This window comes from Stegostoma tigrinum, chromosome 44, assembly GCF_030684315.1.
Source record: "Stegostoma tigrinum isolate sSteTig4 chromosome 44, sSteTig4.hap1, whole genome shotgun sequence".
Classification (NCBI taxonomy): Eukaryota; Metazoa; Chordata; class Chondrichthyes; order Orectolobiformes; family Stegostomatidae; genus Stegostoma; species Stegostoma tigrinum.
The window spans coordinates 1,122,782-1,131,544 of record NC_081397.1 but is presented as its reverse complement, the minus strand read 5'-3'; positions in this window follow the sequence as shown (position 1 = coordinate 1,131,544).

Here is an 8,763-nt window from a genome sequence, read left to right as displayed (position 1 = left end):
AGTCGCCTCCTGAATGAGACAAGTTCAGACTTTATTACATTCTCACCAGTGTGCCACTGAGCTTTGTTTCATGACCCACAGGCATTTGCTCTGTCTGTGGTTGGTACAGATCACACAAGCGTGCACCAACATACCCACAGTATAGATGGAAACTATTATTTACCATCCATCCAAATGATATTGCAATTTAAGAATTAGAATTCAATTTGTGCCTTTTCCACATTTTCACTGACATGAACTTGTCGAACCAGGTAGTTAAAAATATAATGTCATGAATTCAGCAACCTGCTTCAGAAACAGAGGGAGACAGTAAGAGAGAGACAGGCTGACAGACAGATGGAGTAAGAAAGATAGACAGAGAGAAAGAGCAAAAATAAACAGAGAGACAGACACAGAAAGAAAGACACAGCGAGAGACAGTGAGAGAGAGACAGTGAGAGAAAGAAACAGTGTGTGAGACAGAGACTCACAGAGTGAGAGAAATAGAAAGGGACACAGGAGTGAGTGCGATACAACAATGTGTATGTAACAGAGAGATCAAGAATGTGTATGAGAGAGGGAGTCAGTGAGTGAGAAACTGACACTGTGAGGAAGAAAGACAGAGAAGGAGAGAGTTTGAGACAGAAAGAAAGGACGTGAGTGAGAAAGACAGTGAGACAGACATCAAGAGGGAAAGAACAAGAGAGAGGGACAGAGAGACAACGAGAGATCGATAGTGTGAGTGATGGTAAGCAAGAAGAGTGAGGTATTGTGAGAGATAGAAAGAGAGACAGCAAGTCAGACTGTGGACGCGGAAAGAGACACAAGGAGAGAGATAGGTAGAGAGGCATAACAGAGAGGTAAAGAGCAAGCAAAACAGTGAGACAGAGACAGTGAGACACAGAAAGAGGGAGAATATCAATGAGTGAGAGAGAAAGAGCGAGAAGTAGGTCAGAGAGACAGAGAGAGAGAAATAGAAAAGGTGAGTGAGCGAGTCAGTAATAGAAAGAGACAGAGAGGGAGGGACTGAAACAGAAACAGAATGAACGAAAGAGAGGCAGAGTGAAAGAGAGAGGGAGGGAGAGTGGGAGAGAGATAGAGAGAGGACGCAACAGAGGCAGAGATTGAACTGAATTGAAAGAAACAGCCAGACAGAGGCTCTAAAAAGATTCACTAACTGGAAACACTTTTTCTCTGATCTAATTAACAACACTGCCCTTGAGTTCTCAGTTTATGTCACTATCCATGTTGGGCCACTCCTACTTTTGATTTGGCCAGATATATTCATCTTTGCGAAACAATCTTCTTGGCCACATGAAATGCAGCATGTCCATCCGTCTCTGAGGCCAACAGGAATAGAAAGCAAAATGTAAAACAAAATTCAATTGCATTTGCATGTTCCTTTGCTTCAAGCCCATTTGATGACTGAACTCTGGTGGCTGATTCCAGACTGTCCTCAAGGTGAGACATTTATTCAGTATCCAAGGTTTCAAAATGTGTGTTTAATTATATAAACCCTCCTGTTTTTTTCTAATGAGGGAAATAGTTTCACGTGCAATGCTACTGCCAACTGACAAAATATGTTTATGTTGTGTTCTCTACTGGAAACACATCCTTCCCTCATAATACCAGTAATACTATGCAATTTACTTAAAGGCACAAGCCATTTGAAATCTGGCATGTGCATGACCTGACAGTGAAGCATTGCCTCACCACTGCTCCAGGTAATGGTAGATTGGTGGGTTAAGAAGTTTGCAGATAATACAGAGATTGGTGGAGTTGTGGACAGCGTAGAATGTTATCAAAGGTTGAAACGGGATATAGATCAGTTGCAGATATGGGTAGAGAAATGGCAGATGGAGTTTAATCTGTTTAACTGTAAGGTATTGTGGTGTGGTACAACAAAAAAAAGGTAGGACTTCTGCACTCATGGTAGGGCCTTGGGTAGCGTTGGAGAAGAGAGGGACCTGGTGGTGCAGGTACATGAGTCTTTGAAGTTTGCATCACGTGGAGATAGCTTGGTTGAAATTGTATTTGGTATGCTTGCCTTCATTATTCAGTCCTTTGAGTAGAGGAGTCAGGGAGTCATGTTGAGGTTGTACAGGACATTGGTGAGGTCACTTCTGGAATGCGGTGCCGAGTTCTGGTCATGCAGTTATAGGGAGGACATTATGAAGTTGGAAAAGGTTCAGAAGAGAGTTACCAGGATGTTTCTGAGTATGGAAGGTTGATTTATAAAGGAAGGCTGGACATCTGTGACTTTTTTTCACTGGAGCTTAGGAGGTTGAGAGACGACCTGGTAAAAATTGATAAAATAATGGGGTGTATAGATAGATTTAATGGTAGTTGTCTTTTACCTGGGGTGGAGGATTTTAAGAATAGAGTGCACATTTTTAAGGTGAAAGGAGTAAGATTTTTAAAAAATGCATGAGAGGCTATTTTTTACGTGGAGGGTGGTTTCCATGTGGAATATACTTCCTGAGGAATTTGTGAATGCAGATATAATTACGCTTAAAAGAACTTCCATACTGTATGAGTCTATGTCTGTAAGTGTCAGGTGTTGCACTTGAGGAAATCAAAGGCTATGGAAGAGTAAAGCAGGATCCTTGCAAGCATTTTATATACAGTGAGATCTTGGGCTTCAAAGCCATACCTCCCAGAAAGTGGTCAGACTGGTACATGGAGTGGTTAGGAAGGGTGTATGGCATTGCTTACTTTTATTGGTCGGTGAATTGAGGACAAGTGTCAAGATGTCATGTTGCAGCTTTTATAAGACTGTGGAGACGCCACACAGAAAGCATTGCATTCAGTTCTGGCTGTCACATTGTAAGAAGGATCTGGTTGTTTTTGAGAGGGTGCAGAAGAGTTTTATCAAGATGCTGCTTGGATTAGAGAGCATGAGATACAGGGAGGGCGAGCAAAACTTCTGTTGTTTTCTCTGGAGTGCTGGAGGCAAATGGGAGGAGCCTATAAAATTGTGAGATGCATAGACACGGTTGATGGTCAGAATCTTTGTTGAATAATGTGCAAAATAGGGGGCATGTGTTCATGGTGAGCTTGGATTTCATATTGTTCCATATTCTGTTTCATTTGTGCTACCTTGTGAATCAATAGTGTTCAAACAATCAGAGCAGGTGACTCAACAACGCTGAGTCTGGGAAATTGACAACGGAAATAACGAGATGTCCAATGAATTCTAAGGATATTTTGCATCAACATTTGGTGCAACGTGTGCACCTACCATCCCAGAACAAGCTAACAATAGGGAAATGGAAGGTACAGGCCTGGGAAGTTAAAGTATTTTATTCAATCATCTGGCATGGGCATTTCCGGCATTTATCACCCAGCCCGTCCACAATTGCCCCCTTGAGAAGGTGGTGGTGAGTTGTCTTATTGAACCGCTGCAGCCCACCTGCTGTTGGTAGACTTTCAATGCCGTTCAGGAGGGAATTCCAGAATTTTGACCGAGTAACACTGAAGCAGTGGCTGATCTGTTCCAAAATCAAGATGGTGAGTGGCTCAGAGGGGAACTTGCAGGGGCTAATAGTCCCCATATATCTGCTGCCCCTCTAGATGGATATGGTTATGGATCTGGAAAGTGCTGTCTGCAGGGTCTTTGGTGAATTTCTGCAGTGCATCTTGTTGGAGGTACACACTGCTGGCACTGAGTGTCAGTGGTGGAGGGAGTGGTAGCTTGAGGATGTGGTGCCAGTAAGCAGGGGCTGGCTCCTTTGTCCTTGGATGGTGTCAAGCTTCTCAAGTATTGTTGGAGCTGCACCCATCCAGGCAATTGGGGAGTATTCCTTCACTCTCCACACTTGTGACTGAGATACTTGGAATGGCTCAATCAGGGCAGCTTCTAACCATATCACCTCCAAAGGAATGAAATCATGAAATGTCAAGGTGTCGAGCTGGATGAACACAGCAGGCCAAGCAGCATCAGAAGAGCAGGAAAGCTAACATTTCAAGCCTAGACACCTCTTCAGAACCTTGTTTCTGAAGAAGAGTTGAGGCCCAAAACATTTTGTTTGTGAACAAAATGAATGTTTACCAACATGTGTCCCTGTGTTCTTTACTGAACAGTACACTGCTCTAGCACAGCTCATCACTGAAGGGTCAAAAGAAGAGACAGAGAGTTGTCATCAACAGCAAACAGTCAGTCCCCAAGTGGCAAATAATATCTGTCCTTGATGAGTTTCCCCAAAAATTTCTGTGATTCTTTTTAAATCTGATATTCATTGACTGAAGAAAGCTAATGGAATGCTGGCCTTTCTATCCAGAGGATTGGAGTACAAGGACACAGAGTTATGCTGCACTTGTACAACACCCTGGTTAGACCCCACTTGAAGCAGGTCTGGGCACCACACTTCAGGAAGGATAGATTGGCCTTGGAGGGAGAACAATGTAGGTTTACAAGAATGATAACTGGACTTCAAGGTTTATGTGATATTTAGAAGGTTAGGGGGTGACCTGATCAAAGATATTATCAAGAAAAGACTGTGTGGTGAAATAGAAACTATTTCTACTGTCTGGGGCTTCTGGACCTATGGACGGTGTAGCCTGAGAATTAGGGCCAGACTGTTCAGGAAAGATGTCAGGAAGCACTTCCACACACAAAGGGTGGGAAAGGTTTGGAACTCGCTCCCACAAACAACAGCAGATGCTGGATTGGTTGGTAATATTCAATCTGAGAGAGAGAGAGAGAGAGAATTCTTTTGTTCAGCTAATCTATTTAGGGAATAAATGCTAAAGGCAGGTATATGGCAGACCAGCCTCAAGGAAATCAATGGCCTACTCCTGACATTTTTTGTACGAATATTCAACATTCATAAATCAGGAAGAATCTGCAGTTACGAAGTGTCATTTTCATGCACTGGTGCAACTACAGATTTGAAATACTTCCAGATGTTTTATTTTCATCCTCTCCAGATCCTCACCACCCACTGGGACAAACAGTCCTCAAATCCCCTTCTGCGCCTCTTACTTTTCACCTTAAAATGTTTCCCATCTTCCTTTGTCATTGACCTCTCATCTGAGGGGAACAGCTGCTTCCTATCACCCCCCTCCCCGCCCCTGCCCATGTCCTTCGTAAGAGAGCCACTGAAACCGACCTTCAGTCCAACTTGTCCATGCTGACCATGTTCCCAAACTAAACTAGTCACACCTGCCTGTGTTTGGCCCGTATCCCTCCAAACCTTTCCAATTCATGTACTTTCCCAAATGTCTTTTAAATGCTGTCCTGTACCCATATCCACCACTTCCTCTGGAAGTCCATTCCCGACATGAACTGCTGTCTGTGTAAAACAAAAAGTGTCCTTTATGGTTTTTTTTCATCTTTTTCCTCTCACTTCAAAAAGAACCCAAGTTTTAAACTGCCCCAAACTGGAGAAAAGGCACCTGCCATTCTCCTTTTCCAAACCCTTGTTATTTTATGAACCTGGATCAGGTCACCCTTCAACCTCCTGTGCTGCGGTGAAAATAGCCCCAGGCTATCCCACCTCTCTCTTTAACTCACCCTTTCCATTCTTCCAACATCCTGATACATCTTTTTCTGAACCCTCTCCAGATTCGCAATATCCTCAGTGGAACACGACAACCAGAACTGGACACAGTACTCCAGAAGAGGCCTGAACAACATTGTGTACAACAACATGATGTCAGAACTCCTGTACACAATGTCTGAGCAATGATGGCAAGCGTGCTCAATGCATTCCTCACCACCCTGTCGACCTGTGACTCTGTCTGCAATGAATTATGTGTCTGATCCCATCAGACTCTGTTCTACAAAACCACCCATTTTACACATATCTATCATTTCCACCTTCCTCAACAACCTTCTCTGCTGTAAAGAAAACAACCCAAACTCTCTCCATCACTTAAATAAAAAAGATTTGTTTCTGTCAGTCTTCCCAATTGGATAAATACCAGTTCGAACAATGACTAATACATGATATTGTAGAATTGGTAGCTCACAGATTCACACTCACCATTTAGTCGACTTCGCCCAAGCTCTGCATAATCAAATTTCTTGTGCGTCTGTCTTCACTCACATCCTCAGTTCGATTTCCCATCACCTCACTTGGAAGGAAGTATTTTCAGATTGTTACACAAGCAAGTTTCAATTCCCCTTGCAACAACGATTCACAATCTTCTCCCCCTTTGAGAGAAGCCATTTGTTGTCACTTCTGCATTTGATCTGCCCCACCACTTCCTCCAGAAGCAATGACTCTCTTGTTCTAGATTGCCCCACATGAAGAGACATCTTCTCTCCATCTATTTTGTCAATTCTCCCCTTTAGCATCTTCTATCCCTCAATTTAATCCCTTCTCATTCTCCTAAACTCCAGAGAAACTGCTCAATCTCTCTTCTAAGGCAAACCAGTCACTTTTGGAAATAATCGAGTGAATCTCCTTTGAACTGCCTCCAATACAACTACAACCACCCTCTTGTAAAGAGACCAAAATTGTACCAGTCTCTCCTCACAAAGCTCACATTTCATTTTGTCATCAATCCTGTGAAACTGCTGTGAACTCTCTCCAAAGCAACTGCTTTCCTCCTCATGTCAGGGGACCAAAGGACTATACAGTACTCCAGATGCAGAAATCCCAATGCCTTGTACATTTGAGAAGGCACACAACACCAGGTTAGAGTCGAATTAGTTTATTTAAAATCACAAGATTTTACCACAATGTCCCTTTGTCAGGTGAAGCAATGGAGAGGGACAGGCACAGAATTTGTAGGAGTCTCAAATAATCAGTCTCTTCAGGTGATGAATAGTTCCAGAGTATTCATAGGACGTCAGCAGCTGAATAACAAGCAAAGGGATGAGCTAAAATCCGATAAAATGAGGCAGTGAGATAATTTCAAGAACTTAAAAATATGATGGTGTTGCAAACAAATGAATGGGATAACATGACAGGTGCAAGAGTCATATACCAAGGGTTTAACCAAAGTAATAAGTAAACTAAAACTGTATAAACTAATGGAGGTAGAGAGATCATACTAATTTATCAAGCTGGTGGTGTCAGAGCAGGACAGCGAACAATGTTTTACAAATACAGACCGGCGGGTGGGGTCACACGTAGCCTGCCATGAGCCCAAGATCACGGTTGAGGCCATCTTCATGGGTACGGATCTTGGCTGGCAGTTTCTGCTTGGCGATTCTGCATTGTTGTGTATCTCGAAGGCCACCTTGGAGGATGCTTACCTGAAGATCAGGGGTGGGGGAACGGGGGGGGGGATGTGTGTTGCTGAATTAATATTAGAAGTAATACTGTCAACACTTTTGATCACCCGCAGAGACTTATTATTTGACACTCCACGCAAAACCTTTAAATGATATTTTTATCTCTATGCCATTTATCTCTCTGCTCCAAATCCTGTGTTTGTGTGCTTTTCCTAAAGCTTGTGTTTCCAAATAAATCTGTTGGTCGCTAACCCTGTGTCATGTGACCTTTGACATTGTCCACTCCAGTCGAACACCAGCACCTCCACTTCATTGTGCGGTTGAAGCAACATTTCCCTACGTTGAGACTCCATGCCTTTAGCAATAAATGATCTTCTTATTACTTGCCGGTGAAGCATGCTAGATTTCTGAGAATCATGCACAAAGACATTCAGATCCGTCTGCACTAATAAATTATTAATTTTCTCTCCCGTTCGGATGGTAAGTTGCCTTTTTCAATTCTTCTAACTACAATGGATAACCCTATCATTGATGTGAATGAGCCACACACATTTCAGTGTCAGATGGAGGGTGTCCTCAATTTGATCTGTTTTGCTTGCAATTTGTAAATGAGTTGGACACAATAGTACATTTGCCACCATGTAAAATTGTTGGGTATGCACCCCACAGCAATTCTCACCCCATTTGGACTGTTTTTGAAAGCTGTTACAATTCGCTAAACACCTCACTAACTTACCTCTGCTGGCGGGATCTGCTCGAAGAATCAGCTGGAGAAAATGAGAGAGAGAGAAAACATGGGAATGTTTTACTGTAAATATTTGGCTTCACCTGTCTGCAAATAAATTTGGGTTCCTCGACTGATGTGCAAGTAACAATAATTCCAATTTTAATATTTAGTTTACATCTGTGCCGACCATTCTTTCAAACACAACACGTTACTTTGTCTGCCTTCCCTTGTAATTCCAAGTGCTGCTCATTCGGCTTGCTCACACCCTCACAAAGTACATTCACTTGTGGCACATGGACATCATTGGCTGGGCCCAGCATTTATTTCCCTTGTCCCTACCTGACCCCTTGAGAAGGTCGAGGGAGCTTTCTTCTTGAACCGCTGCAGTCTGTGTGCTGTGTGTAGACGCACAATGCCGTTCGGGAGGGAATTCCAGGATTGACTGACCCAGAGACACTGAAGAAATGACTGATATATTTTAAAGCCAGGATGGGGAGTGGCTCAGAGCAGGATTTGTAGCAGGTAGTGTTCCTGTGCATCGGCTGCACTTGGCCGTGTAGATGAAAATGGCCATGAGTTTGGAAGGTGCTTTCTCCAGTGAAGCTCTCCAGTGCATTTTTCTGATGGTACACACTGCTGCTGCTGAATGTCTGTGATGGTGGGATTGGATGCTAGTGGCTGTAGAGCCTGTGAGTGTGTGGGTGAGTGTAAGACAGAGAGAGATCTTGTCTGTGAGCAAGTGTGTGTCAATAAGAGTGTGCCTCTCTCACACACATACACACTGACTTTCAATTATACTCCCACTTGCACACGTTCACTGTCACACACACCCTCAAATACAAATGAGCAACGTTACTTTGAAACCCACATTG